The sequence below is a fragment of the Zalophus californianus genome, chromosome 2, assembly GCF_009762305.2.
Source record: "Zalophus californianus isolate mZalCal1 chromosome 2, mZalCal1.pri.v2, whole genome shotgun sequence".
Classification (NCBI taxonomy): domain Eukaryota; kingdom Metazoa; phylum Chordata; class Mammalia; order Carnivora; family Otariidae; genus Zalophus; species Zalophus californianus.
The window spans coordinates 68564479-68588386 of NC_045596.1; the positions used below are offsets into that span (position 1 = coordinate 68564479).

The 23908-nt window shown below is 37.1% G+C and overlaps 1 protein-coding gene across 4 annotated transcripts in view; it reads right to left on the reverse strand.

Moving 5' to 3' along the window:
- Positions 1 to 23908, reverse strand: part of WDFY3 (WD repeat and FYVE domain containing 3) — a 266868-nt gene that overhangs the window by 185458 nt on the left and 57502 nt on the right. The gene's annotated exons all lie outside the window — the stretch shown is intronic.

Here is a 23908-nt window from a genome sequence, read left to right on the forward strand (position 1 = left end):
GCTTTCCCCCCATGGTCTTTCCTCTGCCTGAAATGGCCTCCTCAGATTTTTTTTTTTTTTTACTGCCTGGGAACCTCTCATGGATAGTTCATGATCTTACTTACTCTTAAAACAATTTAAACATATCTCCATGGTGGTAACATGATCACAGATTCAAATAAATATTTATCAAGACATTCCCCACCTCACCCCAATCTCTTCTGTTCCAGCCACCTAGCTCTGCTATCCGTAGCTTATATTCGCCTTGCCCTTGCCACTAAAGCAATTAAGACAGTAATTTGAAAAGCAAAACTTTAAAAATATTTATAAGAAAATGTTGGAAAATATCTTTATAACCTCAAGGAAAGGAAGAATGTCTTAAAAAAAAACTACACACACAAGATGAACCTTATCAAAATTAACAACTTCTGTACATGAAAAATCAACAGAAAGTAAACACAAGCCACAAATTGGGAATGAAATTTCTGCACTACCTATAATGAACAAAAAAGCATTTGATCTAAAATATATAAAGAACGGCTACAAATCACTGAGAAAAGTAAACAACCCAATAAAAAAAAAATGGACAAAAGACAAATAGGCATTTCACAGAACAAGGCAAATGAACGACCACAAATATAAGAAAGGCTGCACAACCTCATCAGTAATAAAGGAAATAAAAATTTATAATGTTCTGACAGCTTTTTGCACTCTGTGTAAAAATGTATGTTCATTTACCCTATATCTGTGTTTCGGCCACTGACTATCCCCAAATCCACAGGACTCATTCTTATCACCTAGAGAAACATGCACTAGGGATCCACATGAAGCTTCTCCATCAGGATTGAGCCTACAGTCAACAGCCAATAACCCTGATCCCATCTGAGGCTATTTCTCAACCTACCACAGCTATAGTAAAAACATCTTAGGACTTAGAGAGGGTATCTCTAGGGAACAGGCAGCTCCACCATTTCTATACTTTGAACCTAGTTTGAGGTCAGTGACATACGTATTTTTTTTTTTTTAAATAGAATGATCTTATAGATTTTAAAAATAAAACTATCATATAGATTTTTAAAAATAGATATATTTTTTACATTCAACTTTTTAGTGTTTGTCACATACCTGACATACCAAACATGAATAATAAATGTATTATGGATGGCGCAACAGATAGGTGGATAGAGGCAAGAAATCGTCCTGCTGACACTTATTAACTTTCCCATAAATCCCTCTATCCAAATTATTTTAAATCCTCTTTATTCATTTAACAGAGGTAATATGAATGAAAACGCTTATGAAATTTATAAAATCCATAAAGAAACATACTTTAAAATATAAAGGGTGGTACTGATATGAATCTTTTGGACAAAAAAATTACTTATTACTGGATATAACCAGTAATTTTGCTAACCAGAATATTGTTTCCCTTCTAATTTTTTTGTATTAGATATTCTATAAATGAAATATAAAAATGTACTTACATTCTCATGACTGAGGGGTACATTCCAACTAAAGGGGTCAAGAGAAGGGAGTTGAGGCGTGAAGGGGTAGAAGGAGAGAAGAAAAGAAGAAGAAAACTGTATTTCTCTATCCTTCTAATACCAACACATAAGAATGAGTGCCACAAATAGTCATGTCCTAATTACATCATTTCACTGTTGATCACATGTAGCCTATTTTAAAAAAAATGCCTTTGGGGAAGAGTAAGAGGAGAAATGCTATTCTTAACACTTAGCTATTTAATACATTTTATAAATCCATCCAAAATATTGACAATAATGTTTTAAATACATTGCCCTTTATTCTAGGTGAATAATTTTGCAGAGTGCAACTCAGTTTACCATATTTTTCTTATAATAATCTCATCCTCCTCTCAGAAGGAACGCCATGTAATAAAACATATGAAATACTACCTTAAACAAGTTGGCACTGACCCCAATGATGGACTGTGGCGAGATCACTGTTCTTAGGTTTGTTGATATTTTTTGTTTAAACATACCATAGTAAAGCCTAACTCTCATTGTTTTGGAGAAACAATCTTAAAAAAGCACTGACTATTCTTTCAGGACCAGAGGATCAAGCATACCCAGTGTTATTCACATTCTGCTCATCTCCTTATGCATTTTACAGTTAACCTCTCAACTGGAGCTGGGGAACAAAGGTATAGGCTATACAATGGAAATCTCCTAGCTCAGATATTTACTAGTAAGCTTAGCATTTGGAGGTTAAAATTATATGTATAAAGTATTTTATTTCAAATGTCTAGGCTTTTTCCTTAAAAAGAAAATAGAACCTATAAGAATTAAAATTTTCTATAAATGAAGGGTATAAAATTTCATTTTGTTACTTAACTTCCTCCTACAAAGTACATATAAGATGCTAAAAATCGCAATTTGGATTGAGCAAGATGTTCTAGGTAGAGAAGTGCTGCATGCAAAGACTTAGAATTCAAGAAAATATAGATTACTTTTCAGTTTTATTTTTCTTTCTGAAATTATATAAAAGAAAGTTATTCTATCATCATTCCAAGACATTTTAGTTGATTTTGCTAAAAGCAAAATTTAGCACTTCAAATAAATGGGGAAGAGACCCATGAAACAATTAAAATTAATATATATATTTAAAGAAATGGATTTGGAATTCTAATACAATTATATTTAAAGAAACTGATCCAGAATTTCCAACAGAAATGTTTCATGGATCATGGTTACTAGTTAATATGTTAAACATAATATAAATGTCTTTAAGAAAGAGATAACAATGAAACTGTTAAAACTTAGTGAAACTTGGAACATTAAGTTATGTAATTTTAAATTGTGAAAATAATCCTCTGCCAAATCACGGTAATAAAACCAGTGACTGACATAAGAATAAACAAACCAAAATGCAGATGAGAGAGGTCAGAAACAGATCCATGCATGTATTAGAAACCTAACATATGATAAAGAACACAGGAAAGGATGTGATTCTTATGTAAGTGGTATTGACAATTGACTTCTACCTAAAGCCATATACAAAGGTGGCCTCAAGGTGGATTAAAGACGTTACGAGAGGTAAAACTAAAGAAAAGAAAAGGAGGATATCTTTATGAATCAGGTAAGAATTTCTTAAGCATATAATCAAAACTACATAACATATGCAAAGATAAAATGAATGTGATCATATCAAAAACTAAGTATTTTGGGTCCCCTGGGTGGCTCAGGTGATTAAGCGTCCAACCCTTGATTTCGGCTCAGGTCATGATCTCAGAGTTGGGAGATGGAGCTCTGCACTGGGCTCCATGCTATGCATGGAGCATGCTTAAGTTTCTCTCTCTCCCTCTCCCTCTACCCCTCTACCCACCACCCCTTCTCTAAAAAAAAAAATTTTATATATATTTTGGCTCAGCAAATCACATAGTGAACCAAGCAAAAAGTGAAATAACACAATGGGAAAATATATTTGAAATGTCTAAAACCACAGGGATTATAATTTAGAATTTACAAAAAAAAAAAAGAAAAATCACAAATCACAAACTCAAATCACCAAGAAAAATACAGCAATCCCAATTAAAAAACAAACAAAAAACAAAAACAAAAAAACATGAACAAGCACCCTGGAAGGCCAAACACATGAAAAGATGTTTTTATTTCCTCAGTAATCAAAGAAATGCAGACTAAAATAAGGAAATGCCACTTTATACCTCTTATATTAGCAACAAGCAGCAAGTCAGGAAATGCCTCTTGGACATGTAGACAAGACCCACATACAGGGAAAACTGTCCGGTAGAGGATCTAAATAAAGGGTGGTGTGTGGCGTGTTTTTTAATTTTCTTAAAATTCAGGTGTAATTGACATATTGTGTTACATTAGTTTCAGGTGCACAATATAATGATTCAACAATTACATATATTACTCAGTGACCATCACAAGAAGCATATTCTTGATCCCCTTACACTATTTCACCCATCTCTCCCAACTCCCCTCTGGTAAACTGTTTGTTCTCTACATTTAAGAGTCCGCTTTTTTGTCTTTTTAATCTGTTCATTTGTTTTGTTTCTTAAATTCCACATACGACTAAAATCATACGGTATTTGTCTTTCTCTGATTTATTTCACTTAGCACAATACCCTCTAGGTCCATCCATGTTGTTGTAAATGGCAAGATTTCATTCATTTTATGGTTGAGTAATATTCCAATGTGTGTGTCTATACACACACACGCACACACACACACACCACAGCTCCCTTATCCATTTTTCTAACAATGGACACTTGCAGTGCTTCCAAATCTTGACTATTATAAATAATGTTGCAGGAAACATGGGGCTGCATATATTTTCAAATCAGTATTTTTGTTTTCCTTGGGTAAATACCCAACAGTGAAATTACTGGATCATCTGATATTTCAATTTTTAAGTTTCTTGAAGACTCTCCATACTGTTTTCCACAGTGACTGCACCAGCTTGCATTCCCACCAACAGTGTATGAGGATTCCCTTTTCTCCACATCTTCACCAACATCTGTTATTTTCTATGTTGCTAATTTTAGCCATTGACAGGTGTGAGATGGTATTTCATTGTGGTTTTGATTTGCATTTCTCTGGTGATTAGTGATGTTGAGCATGTTTTCATGTGTCTGTTGTCCATCTGTATGTCTTCTTTGGAAAAATGCCTCATGTCCTCTGCCCGTTTTTAATATTTGTTTTTTTTGGTGTTATGTAAGTTCTTTATATATTTTGGATATTAATCCCTTATTGGATATATCATTTGTAAATATCTTCTCCCATTCAATAGGCTGTCTTTTTGCTTTGTTCATGGTTTCCTTTGCTGTGCAGAAGCTTTTCATTTTGGTGCAATCCCAGCAGTTTAATTTTACTTTTGTTTCCCTTGCCAGAAGAGACATATCCAAAAAAATGCTTCTATAGCCAATGTCGAAGAAATTATTCTCTGTTTCCTTCTAGGAGTTTTATGTTTTCAGGTCTTACATTTATCTCCTTAATCCATTTTGTGTTTATTTTTGTGTATGGTGTTAGAAACTGGTCCAGATTCATGTCTTTTGCATGTAACTGTCCAGTTCTCTCAATACCATTTGTTGAAGAGACTGTGTTTTTTCCCCATGGTATATTGCCTCCTCTGTCATAGAATTGGGGCTTTATCTGGACTCTCTATTCTTTTCTATTAATCTATGTGCCTATTTTTGTACCGGTACTAAACTGTTTTGCTATACTACAGTTTTGTAGTATATCTTAAAATTTGGGATTGTGATACCTCTAAATTTGTTCTTTTTCAACATTGTTTTGGCTACTTAGGGTCTTTTGTGGTTCCACACAAGGATTATTTGTTCTAGTTCTCTGAAAACTGTTGATATTTTGATAGAGATTACATTAAATCTATATATTGCTTTGGGTAGTATGGATATTTTAACAATATTGATTCTCCCATTCCATGAGCATGGAGTATCTTTCCATTTGTTTGTGTCTGCTTCAATTTCTTTCATCATTTTATAGTTTTCAGAGTATGGGTCGTTCACCTCTTTGGTTAAGTTTATTCCTAAGTATTTAATTATTTTTGTTGCAACTGTAAGTGAGATGGTTGTCTTAATTTCTCTTTCTGCTACTTCATTTAGTGTACAGAAATGTAACAGATTTCTGTATATTAGTTTTGCATCCAGTGACCTTACTGAATTCATTTTATCAGTTCTAGTAGCGTTTTGGTGGAGCCTTTAGGGTTTTCTGTATATAGTATCATGTCATCTGCAAACAGTGAAAGTTATACTTCTTCCTTACCAATTTGGATGCATTTCTTTTTCTTGTCTGATTGCTGTGGTTAGGGCTTCCAGTATTATATTGAATAAAGTAGTTAAGAGTGGACATCCTTGTGTTGTTCCTGACCTTAAAAGATAAGCTCTCAGTTTTTCACCATTGAGTATTATGGTAGTTGTGGGTTTTTCATATGTGGCCATCACTATGTTGAGGTATGTTCTCTCAAAACCTACTTTGTTGAGAGGGTTTTTACCATGAACGGATGTTGTACTTTGTCAAATGCTTTTTCTGCATCTATTGAGAGGATCATATGGTTTTTATCCTTTCTCTTATTGATGTGATGTATCACCTTGGTTGACTGGTGAATACTGAACCACCCTTGCATTCTGGGAATAAATTCCACTTGATCCTGCTGAATGATTTTTCAAAAAGTATTGCTGGATTTGGTTTGCTAAATTTCGCTGAAGATTTTTGCATGTATGTTCATCAGAATTATTAGCCTGTAGTTCTTTTTGTAGAGTCATGCTGCCCTCACAGAATGAATTTGGAAGCTTTTCTTCTTCTTATTCTATTTTTTGGAATAGTTTGAGAAGATTAGGTATGAATTCTTTTTAAATATCTGATAGAATTTCCCCAGCCACCTGGTCCTGGACTATTGTTTGTTGGGAATTTTTTGATTACTGTTTCAAATTCATTACTGGTAATTGGTCTGTTCAAATTTCCTATTTCTTTCTGATTCAGTCTGTAGAGGTTTTATGTTTCTAGGAATTTACCCATTTCTTCTAGGTTGTCTAATTTGTTGGCATATGATTTTCCTTATATTCTAAGTCTTTGTATTTCTGTGCTGTTGGATGTTATGTCTCCTCTCTAAAGCACAGTTTTGCATTACTCAATCTTGTATTTTGCTCCTGTGTATATATTCCAAAGAAATTCGTATGGGTAATAACTTAGGTTGTTTGTGGAGACTAGAGGGCTGGAGGCTAGAGGTTCATCACCGTTCATCACTAAGAAGAGGAGTAAGTAAAACAGGGTTTATACACAATCATATAGATTCGTTTAAAAGTATACATTTTGGATAGATGCATCTTAAAAACATAATGATGAGTGAAAGGAACTAAAAGTAGGATAAAATATATATTACAATACCATCTTTTAAAATTAAAACTACATGTACATAAAACAAATTGTTGCAAGAATACATACTGACTAAATGCTTCAAAATTATTGTGCCTGTCTGCCATTAAATTACAGGTCTTTAAAGGAAGTAATTGCTTGTGTAATACTTCTGAATTTAGTTAAATAAAAACCAACAAACTGTTTTATATAAGAACTATACATTTACCCTACAATAACTAAAATCAAATACTTAAAAACCATTTCATTTCTTAAATGAGTTTCAACTGAACCACTTTAAATCACATACAAGTTGCTATTTTTTTCTAAAGTGATTCTTAGTTATTTCTCAGTTTAACCTTTTTATTCCTTTTAATCCTCTGACACTTTAAAAATCCCTCAAAGGGGACTTTATCTGCTCTGCAAGTAACAAGAAAAAAACTTTTATGTGTAGGAATATTTAGCTAAATATTTTTCTTAAAACCATTTGTGATTGTTAGAATGGCACAAAGTCTGGATAGACTTCTCCATCCTCTTGGGGATGAGGGAATGACTTTTAGCCAGAGATGATAATCTGGCATTATCATAAACCTTAAGGAAGTAGGACCTGGCTCAGAGAAAGAAGAGCCACACTTCCAGAAAGATTTCCAGTATCAGAGAGAAAAAAAGGAAATAAAACTGGGTTCTTTATTACATCAAAATAAATTATGCAGTTTTGTGGTTTTTTTAAAGATTTTATTTATTTATTTGACAGAGAGAGTGAGCACAGGTAGAGGGAGTGGCAGACAGAGGGAGAGGGAGAAGCAGGCTCCCCACAGAGCAGTGGGAGCTCGATGTGGGACTCGATCCCAGGACTCCGGGACCATGACCCGAGCTGAAGGCAGTTGCTCAACCAACTGAGCGCCCTAAATTATGCATTTTTTATAAAGATTTTATTTATTTATGAGAGCGAGCGAGCGAGGAGGGGGAGGAGCAGAGGGAGAGGGACAGACTCCACACTGTGTGTGGAGCCTGATGCAGGGCTCCATCTCAGGACTCCGAGATCATGACCTGAGCCAAAGCCAAGATAACCAACTGAGCCACCAAGGGGCCCCAAATTGCGCAGCTAATGATAAATCTGCGCTTTTTCTAATCTTCAGACAAGCCTACCCATGATCTCCATTAATAAAAAAAATCACATTGGGAATACCAAGATGGCTCTGTAGTGCTGAATAACCTAGATTTGGCTTTACTAAAAAAGCAGCTTCTATTAGTATTTTGGAATCATTACAACTTCGTCATAATCTCCCTCCCATTTTTTTCTATGGCTATATATTTAAGAAACTATGGTTCAGAACGATGACTTTTGTACTATAATATTCTGAATTAAGAGTGAATTATAAAATGTCAGCCATTTTGCTAGGAAGATCTTTGGGATACAGTGGTGAATGTCAATAACAATTAGCACATGTGGCATTTACCACTTGTTCTGAAATGCCAAATCTTTTAAGAATGACATGATATCTGATCTCATGGAGCTTAGTCTGGGTGTCATATAGGTGAAGCATGTTATACCAGGGAAGCACACAGCACTAGGGAAAAGTACAGCAGGGAACCTCATCTAGTAGCAGGGTGACAGGGCTACGGGGAAGAAAAGTGTCAGGGAAAATAAGTACATTTTTAAAAGATTTTCAACAATAGAGGGGTGCCTAGGTGGCTCAGTTGGTTAAGTGTCTGAGTTTGGCTCAGGTCATGATCTCACGGTCCTGGGATCAGGCGCCACCTCGGGCTCCCCGCTCAGCAGGGAGTCTGCTTCTCCGCCTCTGTCTCTGCCCTTCCCTCTCCACCCCCTGCACTCTCTCTCTCTCAAATAAATAAAATCTTAAAAAATATATATTTTCAACAACAGAGGAAAAAAAAAAAGGAATTCACTGGCCTCTCCACAGGCTATTTTAACTAATCAGGTTTGTGCAGCTTTGTTCTCTCTATGTTAATTCTTCCCACACAAACTTTTCTACACATTGGTTTGTAATCAGTTTTTCCAAGTGGAAAACACCAGCCATTCTGCCCTTGAATCATTTTAAGAGTCTAAAGGGACAGCATCAGCAATTAGTAGCCAGTGCTGGAGTTAATCCCTAAGGACCTCTTGTTTCCTGCCTCTGCATTGGTTTTTGTCTAAGAAATAGAGACTTGAAATCCACAGCCAAATACAATGAAATGTATTCATTTATTTTCTACCACAGAATGGTATGCCTACTTCACAGATGAAGAAGCTGACGTTCAGAATGGTAACAGCCAACTTGCCAAAAAGATCCAATAAGTAGAATTAGCTGAAATTTGAATTCAAGACAATTTATTCCAAGTCCAATGTTCTTCCTATTAAATGGAAGCTGTCTCTCTGTCGTTGTGAAATAATTTTATTTATCAATGTAATTGTGATTTTATTTTCTAGCTATTCCTAGCAATGACAGTACTATTTGTTCTTCTCTAAAACATTTGGACACAATTATCCCAAGTATTTCTGTCCCCAAGAAGTTAAAAACACACATACAGAAAGCCCATGTTTACTCTGCATATCTTCCACCATGGGTGTAACCAGACTAGCAACGAGAAACATGATTCATGAGTAATATCTTGGCAGAGAAGCCTTAGTATCTCTAGATACATCTGACACATAAGGGAAATGCCACATATACTTAACTACATTTGCTTTTCCTTTAAGTTTCCTGTTCTCTTTAATTGAAGTCCTCCCCAGAACTCACACCATGCACTCAACCACATAACCCCAAATAAGGAATAATATTCAGAATATTAAGGAAATAATTTCCTCGCAGGATTCACCAAAGAAAAATACAAATTAAATGAATATTATTAACAATTACACACATTATATTATGTAATTTAACATGTTCTGAGCAATTTTTCCTCATTAAAGAGAAAATATGAGATATTAACCTTAGAAAAAATTTCTTCCAACATCAACAGAAACATTCATCTTATTCTTCTGTGAATAAAATACTTTTTTAAATAAGATGAACACTTTTGATTTAAAAGAGAAGCTCAAGGGCCCCTGGGTGGCTCAGTCATTGGGTGTCTGCCTTGGTCGTGATCCCAGGGTCCTAGGATCGAGTCCCGCATCAGGCTCCCTGCTTCACAGGAAGCCCGCTTCTCCCTCTCCCACTCCCCCTGCTTGTGTTCCCTCTCTGTTTCTGTGAAATGGAAAAATATTTTAAAAGAATAAATAAAAGAGAAACTCAAGTCCACATATGAGCGAAATAAGATGGTATTTGTCTTCCTCTGAATTATATCATACACCTGAAACTATTATACTGTATGTTAACTAACTGGAATTTACATAAAAACTTAAAAAGTAAAAAATAAAAAAGAGAAACTCAAAGTTTCATAAAATATTTTCCCTGCATATTCACTATAAATGTAAATGTAAACTATTTCTGCCCTGCCTCTTCTAGTGTTTTTACCTTGTTTCCAGGCTAAGCTAAGTGGTGTGGTGGAACCGATGGCTAAATTTTCAGAAATGTAGAAAGCCAGTTGTCAAACCATTAATAGCGTGAAAACCAGCCATGATGAGAGTATTTATACCAAAGATATCAACAAATGCTAAGAATCAGGGTTTCTTGGTTTTTTTTTTTCCTGGAGAGCCAGTTGTTAAACATTTACCAGCACACCTCTGTGCTTGGGCCTCACTAGTACTTCAGAAGCTTGTATTTTATTTACTTCATTATGTCTCTTCTTTTTCTCTTCAAGTCTGATTACGTGCTTTCAATTATTTTGTCCCAAGGCCTAGCCTTGAAAATATTTCAACTTAACCTCAAAAACTTAGGGTATTATGACTAAGAATCTAAATTAAAAATATCCTTTCACGAAAATATTCTCACAGGAAATGTTTCCCTGAATCCTTATCTGATTGGCCTGATTTAGCATACTCAACTACTTTAAGGGCAAAGTCTCTATTCTTTGTGAGGTTGCTGATATGAATATTGTGGTCGAAGTTTATACATGTGTTCCTCACAAAATATAAATTTAGTATCAATACTAAAACTTCTATCGTCTTCTAAGAAAATAATAGATTATACAGTGTTGTATATTCAGAGACCCTTTGCATTAAGTATGAATCAATATTATCCCCCCCCAAAAAAGAGGATAAAATCTCTTAGTCTGCTTTTACTGAAGAAACAAAGCTAAAAGGTTGTAACTTCTGTAAAGGCAATGAGAACTGAATTAGAACATTTAAATGTTCTCAGTATGTGATGCAAAATTTCTGGCAGATTCATAAACATGGTACATCACAGATGGACAAGCAATAGGCTGACAAGAGCCAAGGATGGTAGTAAAAGGGTTCTGGAGTCAGGAAGACAGGTTTTGAACTTTGTCCCTCCCATCTGTGTGACCCCAGGAAAGTAGTCAAACTACCATAAGCCACATACTATTGGTACTGGCTTTATAGTGCTGTTAAGAAAGGAATGTCAGGGGGGCACCTGCGTGGCTCAGTAGGTTAAGCATCTGCCTTTGGATCAGGTCAAGATCCCAGGGTCCTGGGATCCAGCCTGCATTGGGCTCCCTGCTCAGCGGGAGTCTGCTTCTCCCTGTCCCTCTCCCCCTCCCCCCTGCTTGTTTTCTCTCTCTCTCTCTCAAATAAATAAAATCTTAAAACTACAACAACAAAGGAATGTCAGAATACATGTGATGTGACTATCACCTAGAACTAGTTATAGCTAAACCAGTCAATAATTCTGAATTAGAAAAAAAAAAATTTTTTTTAAGATTTTCTTTATTTATTTAAGAGAAAGAAAGAGAGAGAGAGAGAGTGAGCATGAGCGGGGTGAGCGGCAGAGGAAGAAGCAGGCTTTCCACTGAGTGGAGAGCCCAATGTGGGGTTCGATCCCTGGACTCTGGGATCATGACCCAAGCCGAAGGGAGATGCTTAACCGACTGAGCCACCCAGGCACCCTAGTTTTTGCAATTTTAAATGGAAGGAAAAGGGCTGCCTGGGTGTCTCAGATGGTTAAGCATCTGCCTTCCACTGAGGTCATGATCCCAGGGTCCTGGGATCGAGTCCTGCATCGGGCTCCTGGCTCAGCGGGGAGCCTGCTTCTCCCTCTCCCTCTGCCTCTCCCCCTGCTCATGCTCTCTCTCTCCCTCCCTCCCTCTATCTCTGTGTCTCAAATGAATAAATAAAATCTTTTAATGGATGGGAAAAAAAAGTGTTTTGTGGCACCTAAAAATTATATGAAATTCAAATGTGTGTTCATACATAAAGTTGTATTAGAACACCACGAAACTTACTCATTTACCTATCATTTATGGTTACTTTCACACCACAGTGGCAGTGTTAAATAGTTGCAACAGAAACCACATAGTAAAATATTGATTATCTGGCTCTTAACAGACAGAAGTTTGCCAGCTCATGCTCTAGAACATTCCCTCTCAGTGCCATTTCAGGAAGTACCTCTACTGCTGCTTGCTTTACAGCCAGTATGATGGGCCAGCCAAATGGGATGTGTCATACCCTGCTTCCCTACTGGATACCGAGATCTCTGCTAACACTGCAGCTAAAAATGTAAATGTCAGCAGAGTGTGGTCTCTGCTTCACTTCTGCCTTTCATAATTTGGGCAAGGAAGTTTGACTGGCTGAACCTCAACTGCAACAAGCACCTATTCACATAGGAGCCTGAAAACCCTGCCATTTGTTTTATAGCCTCTGTAATGTATGAAAGTACATTATAGAAACAGGGTAGAATGGATGTTGAGCTCTAACTCCCACCATATTTCTCATACACTAGTTGTAAGAATTTTTGTTTCTATAAGATTTTTATTTTTTTTTAAGTAATCTCTACAGCCAACATGGGGCTCGAACTTACAGCCCCAAGATCAAGAGTCGCACACTCCACCTACCAAGTCAGCCAGGTGCCCCATTAATTTTAAGACTTTGAAACAGATAGTATCTAACTTTGTTCATTAAAATAATTTTTTATGGGGGGAGGCTTGTGCTCTAAGTAAAATCTTTTTTAAAAATGCAAAAACCATTATTAACTAGAAGGACATACATAAACAGTTTAGATTAGACGTTGCCTATAGGTAATAGTTTGGTAATCCCTCCAACGGTATTCTGATCTACAGAGAAAGAAGCAGAACCCTCAACAGCCTGGCTCTGTGGTATAGCACTGGGAAAGGTTTGTAAAGCGTCAAGATCCATGAGCCTAAAATCTGTTTGTTCAGCCCTTCCTTCTCTCTGTAAGCCATGAAAAGCCTGCAATAAGTATCCTCCTGCTGTAACTGGCTAGAATGGATTTTGGTCTTCACAAATAAATCCTGACTGATTTATAGCGCTACTACATACACAGTCTTAAATATCCAGTGTTCCAATGGTCAATTATTTCATAAATGTCATTTTTATAATTATTTTACATGAATCAGGATAAAAATAAGGACAAATTATTGCTATTTGCTGATAATGTCTCTTAAGCCTCTCAACATGGATCTCTCCGTTTTTACAGGGTACAAGACTTAATTCTATGTTGCCTCCTAGAACACCTGTGTGTTCATTTACTTGCTTAATAATCTATTCAACAAGTATTTATTAAGCCACCACTATGTGCCAGGCACTGTTCTAGGTGCTAGGAACATAGAGGGGGAACAGAAGCCTACTAACTACGTGTCCTTTTAGAGCTTAGATGCTAGTAGGGAAGAGGAAAAAAAAAATCAATATACAGGCCTGGTGGCGAGATGACTATGAAGAAAAATAAAGTAAGCTTTGAAAATAGAATGTTCCCAGGGTTGCTGTTTGAGTCCGCATGGTCAAGGAATGCTTTTCTAAAGAGTGAACACAAGAGAAATCTGAATGAGGGAGGGATCCATAAGCTTTTCTAGGGGAAGAATTTTCCAGGCTGAGGGACAAGCTAAATCAAAGGCTCAAGGTAAGAACGTGCTTAGCATGGCTGAAGAGCTGGAATGAAGCCAGCATGGCTGAGGCACACAGAGAAGAGGAAAATGCTAAGCTGTCAATTGTCTGCACTGTGATTCGGGATTTATTTCTCATCCTCTGCTTTCCATCAACTGATGCCCAGGTGACAGCTCTGTAAACTACCTCCTCCCCTCAGCTGCTTCTTCCCCACTGTTTTCTGCATAAAAAGTCTATCTGTGTCTTTTCCTGCAGCCTCTCCTCGCCTCCCACTCTGTAGTCCCCAGGCCACCTACTTCGGGGGAGCTCTATGCTATGTTTAAATGTTTTCACAGTTCCTCAATTTATTCTAAAGTTCACAGTGTCTGGCAGATCTTCCTGCACTCTGAGGCTTGGGATTGTGGTTTTCTCATTTCGCTAAAGTTAAAAGATTTCTTCCCTATTCTTTACTATTAGTTTGTTCAGTTAGCATGAGGAAGAAGAGAATACAAATGCTTTTACCCAGTTATCTCTAAATGGAAATCCTTTATTATAGACATCAAGATAGGTACGTCTACAGATGAGGAAACTTAAATTTCTCAATTCCTACATTTTCGTTTTTTTTTTAAAGACTTTATTTATTTATTTGACAGAAAGAGAGACACAGCAAGAGAGGGAACACAAACAGGGGGAGTGGGAGAGGGAGAAGCAGGCTTCCCGTGGAGCAGGGAGCCTGATGCGGGGCTTGATCCCAGGACCCCGGGACCATGACCTGAGCCGAAGGCAGACGCTTAACAACTGAGCCACCCAGGCGCCCTACATTTTCGATTTCAATCAACAGACTTTCCTTTTTGAAAAACCTAGATCACTCAGGTCTATAGACTACAGGTTACAGATCACTGAGATCTATAAACAGATAATTCTTGTTTAAAAAATTAGCACAGAATCAATTTAAATGTATATGAAAGTATTTAAAGGAAACATAAAACTGGGAACTAGAGTAAATTTCTACCATAACACTTACATTCAAGCTAAGAAATTATAAAAGGCAAATAGGTATCAATATCCAAAGGATCCCCGGTGTGAAAATAAAAGGTCAAAAGAACAGAATATATGTCAAGTAAATACAGCATTATTGCTTTCAAGAACATAAGCTCTGATTATGTTAATAAAAGCTTACTTTGTCTTCTGATTTGAATAATAGTCAAAATGTCTTGTACTTACCATACAAATAATTTGGATAAAAAGTATTCTTCCAAATCATCTAAAGGTATTTTAAAAATGTCAGTTCTTTTAACAGGTAAACATCTTCCTCAATCTCAGTTATACAATCTAGTAAATCCTCTCTTCATAAATGTACAGTTTAGTTTAGCTCTTACTAAATTATCAAAAACACTGACTTAGTGAGTTCAAGTAATTATAAAGCAAGTGTGCAAAAATATATGTTTTAACTTTTATTTTCTTGTTCATTCACTAATACCTCCTATAGCCAAGTACTCTGCTGGGTCCCTACCCTCTAGGGACACACAGTTAAGCCAAAAGATATTACAGAAGTCGTAAGTGCTAAAATAAGCAATAAATAAGTAAACAAGAACTGTCAATACAGAAGGTGACATCTGAACTAAATCTTGGAAATGGAACAGGAGTTCATTCAGCTGACAATGGGCCAGACCTTATTTCTGGCGAACAGACGAGCCGTATAGAGAAGAGAAGGCACAAGACATGCGGCTGCGTCCTGGCAGCGTTGACACAGCTGGAACAGGGGGTAAATGTGGGGGAAACTGGATGCGAGGCTTGCACAGAAGAGGCAAACAGGGGCAGATCATAAAAAACCTTACCCACTAGGCTAACAATAAACTCCTAGTAAGCAGGAGAGTAATACATGTTGAGGAAATATTTTTTTTTTTTAAAGATTTTATTTATTTATTTGACAGAGAGAGACACAGCAAGAGCAGGAACACAAGCAGGCGGAGTGGGAGAGGGAGAAGCAGGCTCCCCGAGGAGCAGGGAGCCCGATGCGGGGCTCGATCCCAGGACCCTGGGATCATGACCTGAGCCGAAGGCAGTCACTTAACCAACTGAGCCACCCAGGCGCCCCGAGGAAATATTTCTAAACATCATGTGAAGCATGGAATGGATACTTTAATGATCCTTCAGTGATAAAGGCAGTGCCTATGGAGGTCGGGGTGAGGAGCAATAGTATGGGAAAACCCAAGAGATGTCACCAACACAGTATGAACAATCCGGGAATGGGATGCCTTTCAGGATCAGAGGAAATGGATGAAGGCGATGGAGGTTTCCAGCCTGAGTGATGAATGGGAGTGCCATTAACTAAGTTAGGAAGTACATAAAGGAATAAGGATTAGTGGGAAAGATAAAAGAGACAAATTTGGCCATGGTGAAATAAAAGGGGCAGGAGAAAATGTTAAAGCAAAGTGCAAACCCAGGACCTGGGTTGAGAAGAGGAAAAGGAAATGTATATACCAATTATATACTCATCCAAAACAAGAATATACAAAACAATAAGCAGATATCTTCAATTTCAATGGCAACGAGGTTATTGTGTACTTTCTAAGTAGTAAAAATTATTAGCATAGCTGCAAAACTTTTTTTTTAATTTTATTTATTTATTTATTTGTCAGAGAGAAGACAGAGCACAAGCAGGGGGTGTGGCAGGCAGAGGAAGAAGCAGACTCCCCATTTAGCAGGGAGCCCAATGTGGGGACTTGATCTAGGGACCCTGAGATCATGACCTGAGGTGAAGTCAGACGTTTAACCGACTGAGTCACCTAGGTGTCCCTGCAAATCATTTTTTTTAAAAAAGCATGTTTAGCCATTGAAAAAGATTTTTTGAAGTTTAAAATATGCATGGTGTTAAAAAAAAAAGATACTAAAAAGAATATACAATAAAGGTAAATATGCCACCACTGGGTCCCAGGTGGCCTCCCCAGAATCATTCATTACTAATTTCTTGAATGTCTTTGCAAAGATATGCAATATATGTATAAGCATATAGATATATATATATATTCTATGCACGCTCCTTTAGCCAATGAAAAATAATTCCCAAGAAGATACATTTTGTATTTCCTTTCTTTTTTTTAAAGATTCTATTTATTTGAGAGAGAGTGAGAGAGTGAGAGAGCATAAGAGGGGGGAGGGTCAGAGGGAGAAGCAGGCTCCCCGCTACGCAGGGAGCCCAATGTGGGGCCTCATCCCAGGACCCTGGGAACATTACCTGAGCTGAAGGCACTCACTTAACCAACTGAGCCACCCAGGCGCCCCATTTTGTATTTCCTAAATATGATATTTATATTAGTCAAATTTATAATGATAGGACCAAAAATCTGGTCAATTAAAAATGGCATTTCTACTCATGAGTAATTTACAATTTTACTTTGCCAATAAATTTAGTGGTAATAAAGATTAAAAACAAAACTCCACTAATTTCTCTTCCCATACACTGATCTTTAGGGAATTCCTTGGATAACAGGTTCTGAAAGTGTGAGCACAATAAGGCCCATTCCCCTGATGATATTTTACTCAAGACTTGAAATCTGGGCTCCAACTAGAAAGAGGGGACCAGGGGGAGAGATTATGAATTAGTCTCTAATTCAAAATTTTACTCAACATGGCTAGCCCAGGTCCACCAATTATCTCGCACATGAGGGAACTTCAACTCTGCTTGGACACTGGAATGAACTAGAGACCTTTAAAAAAAGATTTTAATGCCCAGAACACACCCCTTTTAAACCAAAATCTCTGGGGCTGGAGCCCAGGCATATTTCTCACAGGTTCCCTAGTTGATTCTAACATGCACACAGGACTGAGAACCACCAACCATAGAAACTAAAATCAGATTTTATGGAAGTTACCTTCAACCTTTTTATCTTGTTACTACATAATGTTCAAGTATAGGAAATGTGCTTTTAAAATTCTTAGGGGCAGGGAGGCCTGGGTGGCTCAGTCAGTTGAGCGTCTGCCTTAGGCTCAGGTCATGATCCCGGGGTCCTGGGATCGAGACCCACATCGGACTCCCTGCTCAGCGGGGAGTCTGCTTCTCCTTCTCCTTCTGCCCACCCCCATGCAACCCTGCTCATGCTCGCTCAGTCTCTCTTTCGTGTTCTCAGTCTCAAATAAATAAAATCTTTAAAAAATAAATAAATAAATAAGTAATAAAATTCTTAGGGGCAAAAGTGGCTCTAAATCATCAGAGTATTCCTAAGGCAGGATAAGGTGACACAGGAGATCTCACAGCACACCACTAAATAGTCTTCGCCTGACGTTCTCTGGACAAGCCCGCTCTAGATACTGCATTATGGAAAAACAGGATCAAATGCTGACAATCTCCCTGAATTGCAAAAAGGTTACATACTTAGAGACAACCAAACTCGTGTTTAAATTTAATAACTGAAGAGCCAGATACAATGACCACTGTTTGGCTGCAAAAAAATCAGAAGTGAAATGAACAAATCAAACTCCCAAGAAGCGGCATGCCCAAGAACCTCTTTTATAGGGACTCTAACCAGGGTGACATGGAAGAGCTTAGGCCTGTGTTGTCCAGCATGGCACCCACTAGCCACATGTGGCTATCGACACTTAAATTCAAATTAATTTAATTAAATAAAAAAATACAGTTTCTCAGCTGTACCAGCGACATCTGAAGTACCCAACACCCACAAGCAGCTACTGAATACCGTATTAAGAACCAAATGTCACAGAAGGATATATTAGACAGTGCTGGCTTGGGATAAATGAACCTCTGAAACTGCATATTATATTTGTGAATATACATATATTCTAGGAAGATGGTCTATGGTTTTTATTTGATTCTTAAAGGAGACCATCTATGATTCAGTTGCCAGTGCCCAAGCCAACAGAAGGTAGGAAAGAGTTCGTTTTTCAAAGAGTTACCTCTTATAAAAAACATATATTAACAGGAGCACTTCCCACCCACAGACATAACCTTTCAACCATCACATTTAGACAAGTGGGACTACAACTAGCACAAAATGTTCTTCCACTTCCAGGACGTTGTCACGGTCCTGCGGCTCCACCGCTTTTTCAGAGAGCAAAACTAATTGTAAACCACAATCAAAAAGATGTACCTTTTCTGCTTTATTCACCATCTCCGAGCTAGTGGTATAGCCAAGATTCTTTGCCTCCCTTTCAACTCCAAATCCCTGCTTTTGTAGCCAGGGGAACCACAACAAAATATTACTTATGGAAAGCTAATTCTGCGACCCACAGACAAAACAAACAGAAACAACAGCCTTCCAACAGCAACTGTAGAATCCTGTTCCTTAGACTAACTCTAAGGACATGGATATAAACCTAAGATTTCATGCCTAACATGTCATCAGGAACTTACACAAAATACAAAGTCAAGGGTCTCCTAGGTAAGCATGGGATATGGATAACCAGTCTGGGTCTGGTTTTGAAAGAATGAACAAACACTTCTAAATAGACTGCATATCATGATGTGATGGCTGCCTATTCAGTTACACTCAATTTCAAGGATAAAATCAACTGTTCGATTGATTTTAAAACCTATCAGCTCTCACCATGATTCACTGTTCCTAACACATCCCTTAAAGACACAATATCCCTGAATATCTTAGTATCTTAAGTAAGTTAAATAAAAATGACTGAAAAAAGGATATGCCCTTTATCTGGGAAGGAAAGATCCATCTAAACCAAAAGACCTCACATGAATATGAATAAAAGTAGAAGGCAAAACAGATCCTCAATGTAAGACAAGATCAAAGGCTGTCTTATCATAAATTATGTAGGCCTGATGTGTGAACTGTAAGGTCTGAGTTTATCAACATTCCAGAGTTAAATATTATTAAACTGAGTATTTAAAAATCAACAGACTGGCAGTTTCTTATCAAGTGAAACCTGTATTTATCATGTCCCTGGCAATCCATTACTAGGTATTTATCACAGAAAAGGGGTTGGCAAATTATGGCCACATGCCATATTTGGCCCACCTCCTGTTTTGTAAATGAAGTCTTCTTGGAACACAACTACATCCATTCATTTATGTATTGTGCGTAACTGCTTTCATATTACAAGAGCAGAGTAGCTACAACAGAGATCCCATGGCCTAAAATACAAAATATCTAGTCCTTTACTGATCCCTGCACTTGAGAAATAACTTATGATCACACAAAATCTAAACACAGGTTTATAGCAGCTCAATTCATTCATTATGGTCCAAAAATGGAAACAACCAAATGTCCTTCAACAGATTAACGGATATGCAAACCGTGGCAAAGGCATACAACTCAACAATAAAAGTGAATTAATTATCGATGCATACAATAACTTGGATGATTCTCAAAGGCATTATTCTGCATGAAAGAAATCAGTCTCAAAAGGTTACATGGGGTATGATTCCATTTACATGACATTCTTGAAAAGAGAAAACTAAATTAAGACAGATTAGTGGTCGCCAGGGGTTAAAGGGGCAGTGAAGGGAGAGACAAGGAAGGGATAAGACAAGGAAGTTTTTGGGGTGATGTCCACATAGTGGCAGTGGCTAGACTACACTAACCTGTATACTTATCAGAGTTCACAGAACTGTATACCAACCAAAGAATGAGAAATTTTATTTCATTAATAATTTAAAAAAATACAATTTTTTTTTGGCTAGGAAAATAATTTTAAGAAAAACAACAAACTAACAAGAAAACAGTCTCTAAAAATTCAGGGCAAAGAATGAGAGTTTGCCAAGGAAGATCAGATGAGAAAGAAAGAGTGGTCTGGGTCACTATATTCTTGGATTTTATTCTTGGTTTTACCATTGATTTATTATGAGGCATTAAATCAACAACCCATTTTAGTATTTCTCTATGACTTTTGTGCATACAGCTTGAAAGGTGATATCTGAGGAAGAATATAAAATCCTCCACACAATATTTCCCCTGTCAAATATGACATACTACATGAAGAAATAGTGCAATTCAACTTATCTCAGAATACTTCCATTCTGTCCCCCAGATTAGCCATAAATATAAAGGTGTAGTTTATATCATAGTTCTCAGACCTTTTTACACACTCACATTTTCTCACTCTGCTTTCAAAGCTCTTTCACATCCCTAACTGTCTAGAAAATCTGGCATCTTATTCCATAGACACCAAAAGACTCTACCACATTTATGTTTTCGTTCTATACATGGTCTGCAATTTTCTTTCTGGCACCCAGACCTGCAGATTGCCCAGGAGCAGTCTGGAAACTGCTACCCAGAATTAATCAAAAGGTGAATCTGGTAAATACAAAATAATTTTCAGGGAAGACAAGGGGTATGGTTTAGTCCTTTTATAGGATCAATGATAAAAGCAACTTATAAATTATATATTTTGTAAATGTAATAAAATAGATTTAAAAAAAATCAAACAATAAAAACTGGAAGATTAAGATTCCTGTACCAGTAAGAACATTCAGACAAACTGCTTTCATTGTGGGTCGTTAATAGACCATATCTCAAGTTAAAATTAAGCCAGAGAACTCAAGAGTGACCACTAACCTATAAATCATTTATATTGACATCAAAGAAAGGAAAAAAAATATTTTTTTGAGAAGAAAAAAATCTGAAGGGCAAAATAAATGTTTCATCATGACAGCACATCCAAAAATCTTCAGCTTTTTGTGGTGATTTTAAAATGTCAACAAATTCTTAGATACTCCTACCTTCAAAAGAGGAGTCTATCTCCCTCCTGAAAAAGAACTCTCTTCTAGCAAATACAATGTTGGGGGTAACACTATATAATTTCCAAGACTAGGTCATTAAAAAGAGTACAAATACTAGCTCTGCCATTTATAATAATTCCTCTTCCAGGTCTGTTGTCAGAATTAGAGACAACATATGTAAAGCCTTTTACTTGGTGCCAGAACGTTAGAAGCTTAACAAACAGCTTCTAAACAACGATTTATAGCTCTTAAAATCTCAGGGAAGATGTGTATTATCAACATTTAAAGATGAAAAACATGAGGTGCCTGGGTGGTGCAGTTGGTTGAGCAGCCAACTCAATCCCAGCTCAGATCTAATCTCAAGGTTGTGAGATCAAGCCCCACTTCGGGCTTCATGCTCAGCACAGAGTCAGCTTGTGTTTCTATCTCCCTCTGCCCCTCCCCCCAATGCATGCACATGCACAGGCGCTATCTCTGATAAAAAAAAAAAAATCTTTAAAAATAAAATAAAGATGGGGCACCTGGGTGGTTCAGTCAGTTATGTGTCTGCCTTCAGCTCAGGTCATGATCCCAGGGTCCTGGGATCAAGCCCTGCATCAGGTTCCCAGCTCAGCAGAAGTCTGCTTCTCCCTCTTCCTGACCTGAACCCAAGACAGATGCTTAACCGACTGAGCCACCCAGGTGCCCCATAAATAAAATCTTTAAAAAAAAAAAATTAAAAATAAAATAAAGATGAAAAAAGTTCATTATGTTGTTAAATGAATGAAAGTCACAAACAGCTGAAGTTAAACCAAACCACAAGGAGCAGAAAGACTTTTAGACAAAATTCTTGCTTTCTATTAGGCTGAATCACATGAAATGCCATTTTTATTAGGTCAGAAGGGGTACAGTATCAGCAGTTTTATATAGTTAAACCTAATAGTTATAAAAGAAAATACAGGTGACCATAGAAATATTATTGAAGAGGCTTTTTAAAATTATTATAAGCTAAAATAAATTTATATTTCACAAGTTATGGTATAAGAAAAATTGAAGCCAAGATTGCTATAAAATGATAGTCAGTTTTTCTACATCCATTTTAATATGTCAGTTATTAACCCAGCCTCACCTGAGATCAAATGAAAGTTAAATGTATTTGTATATCATTATAGCATTCTCTATCAGAAAGACCACTACAAGGCACTGAAAGTGAGGGAAGTGATGCAGAACAAAGCCTTTAGAACAATTCACAGATTTTAGCTTGTAGTGGAATATAAAACAGTATGTTTTTCAGTGAGCAACAGACCACTTTCTCCAATTCAGACAAAAGATGGGTCTTATAAAAATCAGAACAATGGGTGCCTGGGTGGCTCAGTGGGTTAAGCGACTGCCTTCGGCTCAGGTCATGATCCTGGAGTCCTGGGATCGAGTCTCGCATCGGGCTCCCTGCTAAGCAGGGAGTCTGCTTCTCCCTCTGACCCTCCCCACTCTCATGCTCTATCTCATTCTCTCAAATAAATAAATAAATAAAATATTTTTAAAAAATCAGAACAATGACTGGAAAATTAGCACCTTGAGAAAAACACAAATTCCCATTCAAGAGCCAGATACTAGATAGTTGCCATGAAGTAAACACAGAGAAAAGAATATTTTAAATACGTCCATGGTAAAAAGGAGAAAACACTATGTATTACAAGTTCCTTTTATATTTATTTTAAATGGCAAATTATTCTGACTTAAATTCAACAGTAATGAAAATATTTCTAAATATATACTTTATGTTTGAAATCATATTTTTACTTATTTATGACACTTAAGTTCTAGGTATTCATTTAATCCTCAAAACAACCCTGTGAGATAAGTACTACTATTACCCACATTTTTTAATTTTTATTTGTGAGAGAGTGAGAGAGAGAGCACAAGAGGGGGCTAGGGTCAGAGGGAGAAGCAGACTCCCCACTGAGGGACTTGACCTGAGCCGAAGGCAGTCGCTTAATCGACTGAGCCACCCAGGCGCCCTATTACCCACATTTTACAGAATAGAAAACTGAGGCATAGAGACATTAGTTAAGTATCCCACTGTCACAAGACTAGTAAGTAGTAAAGCCTAGATTTAATCAGGCTATTTGGCTCCACAGTTAGTGTTCTTAACTTCATTATGCCACCTCTCATATTCAACTAACTTCATTATGTTACCTCTTAAACTTTATAGGCATGGATCAAAATGTAGTCAATTTCCTGGTTCCAACCCTGAAAATCAAGGAAGAGGATTAATTAAACTATTATTCTCAGGGTGCCTGGGTGGCTCAGTAGGTTGGGTGTCCAACTCTTGATTTCAGCTCAAGTAATAATCTCAGGGTGGTGAGACTGAGTCCTGCTTTGGGCTCCACACTGAGCATGGAGCCTGCTTATAGAATTTTCTCTCTCCTTCTCCCTCTGCCTCACCCCCCCAATCATGCTGTGTCTCTGTCTAAAATTAAAAAAAAAAAAAGTAAGTAAACTATTATTCTCAGACACAGT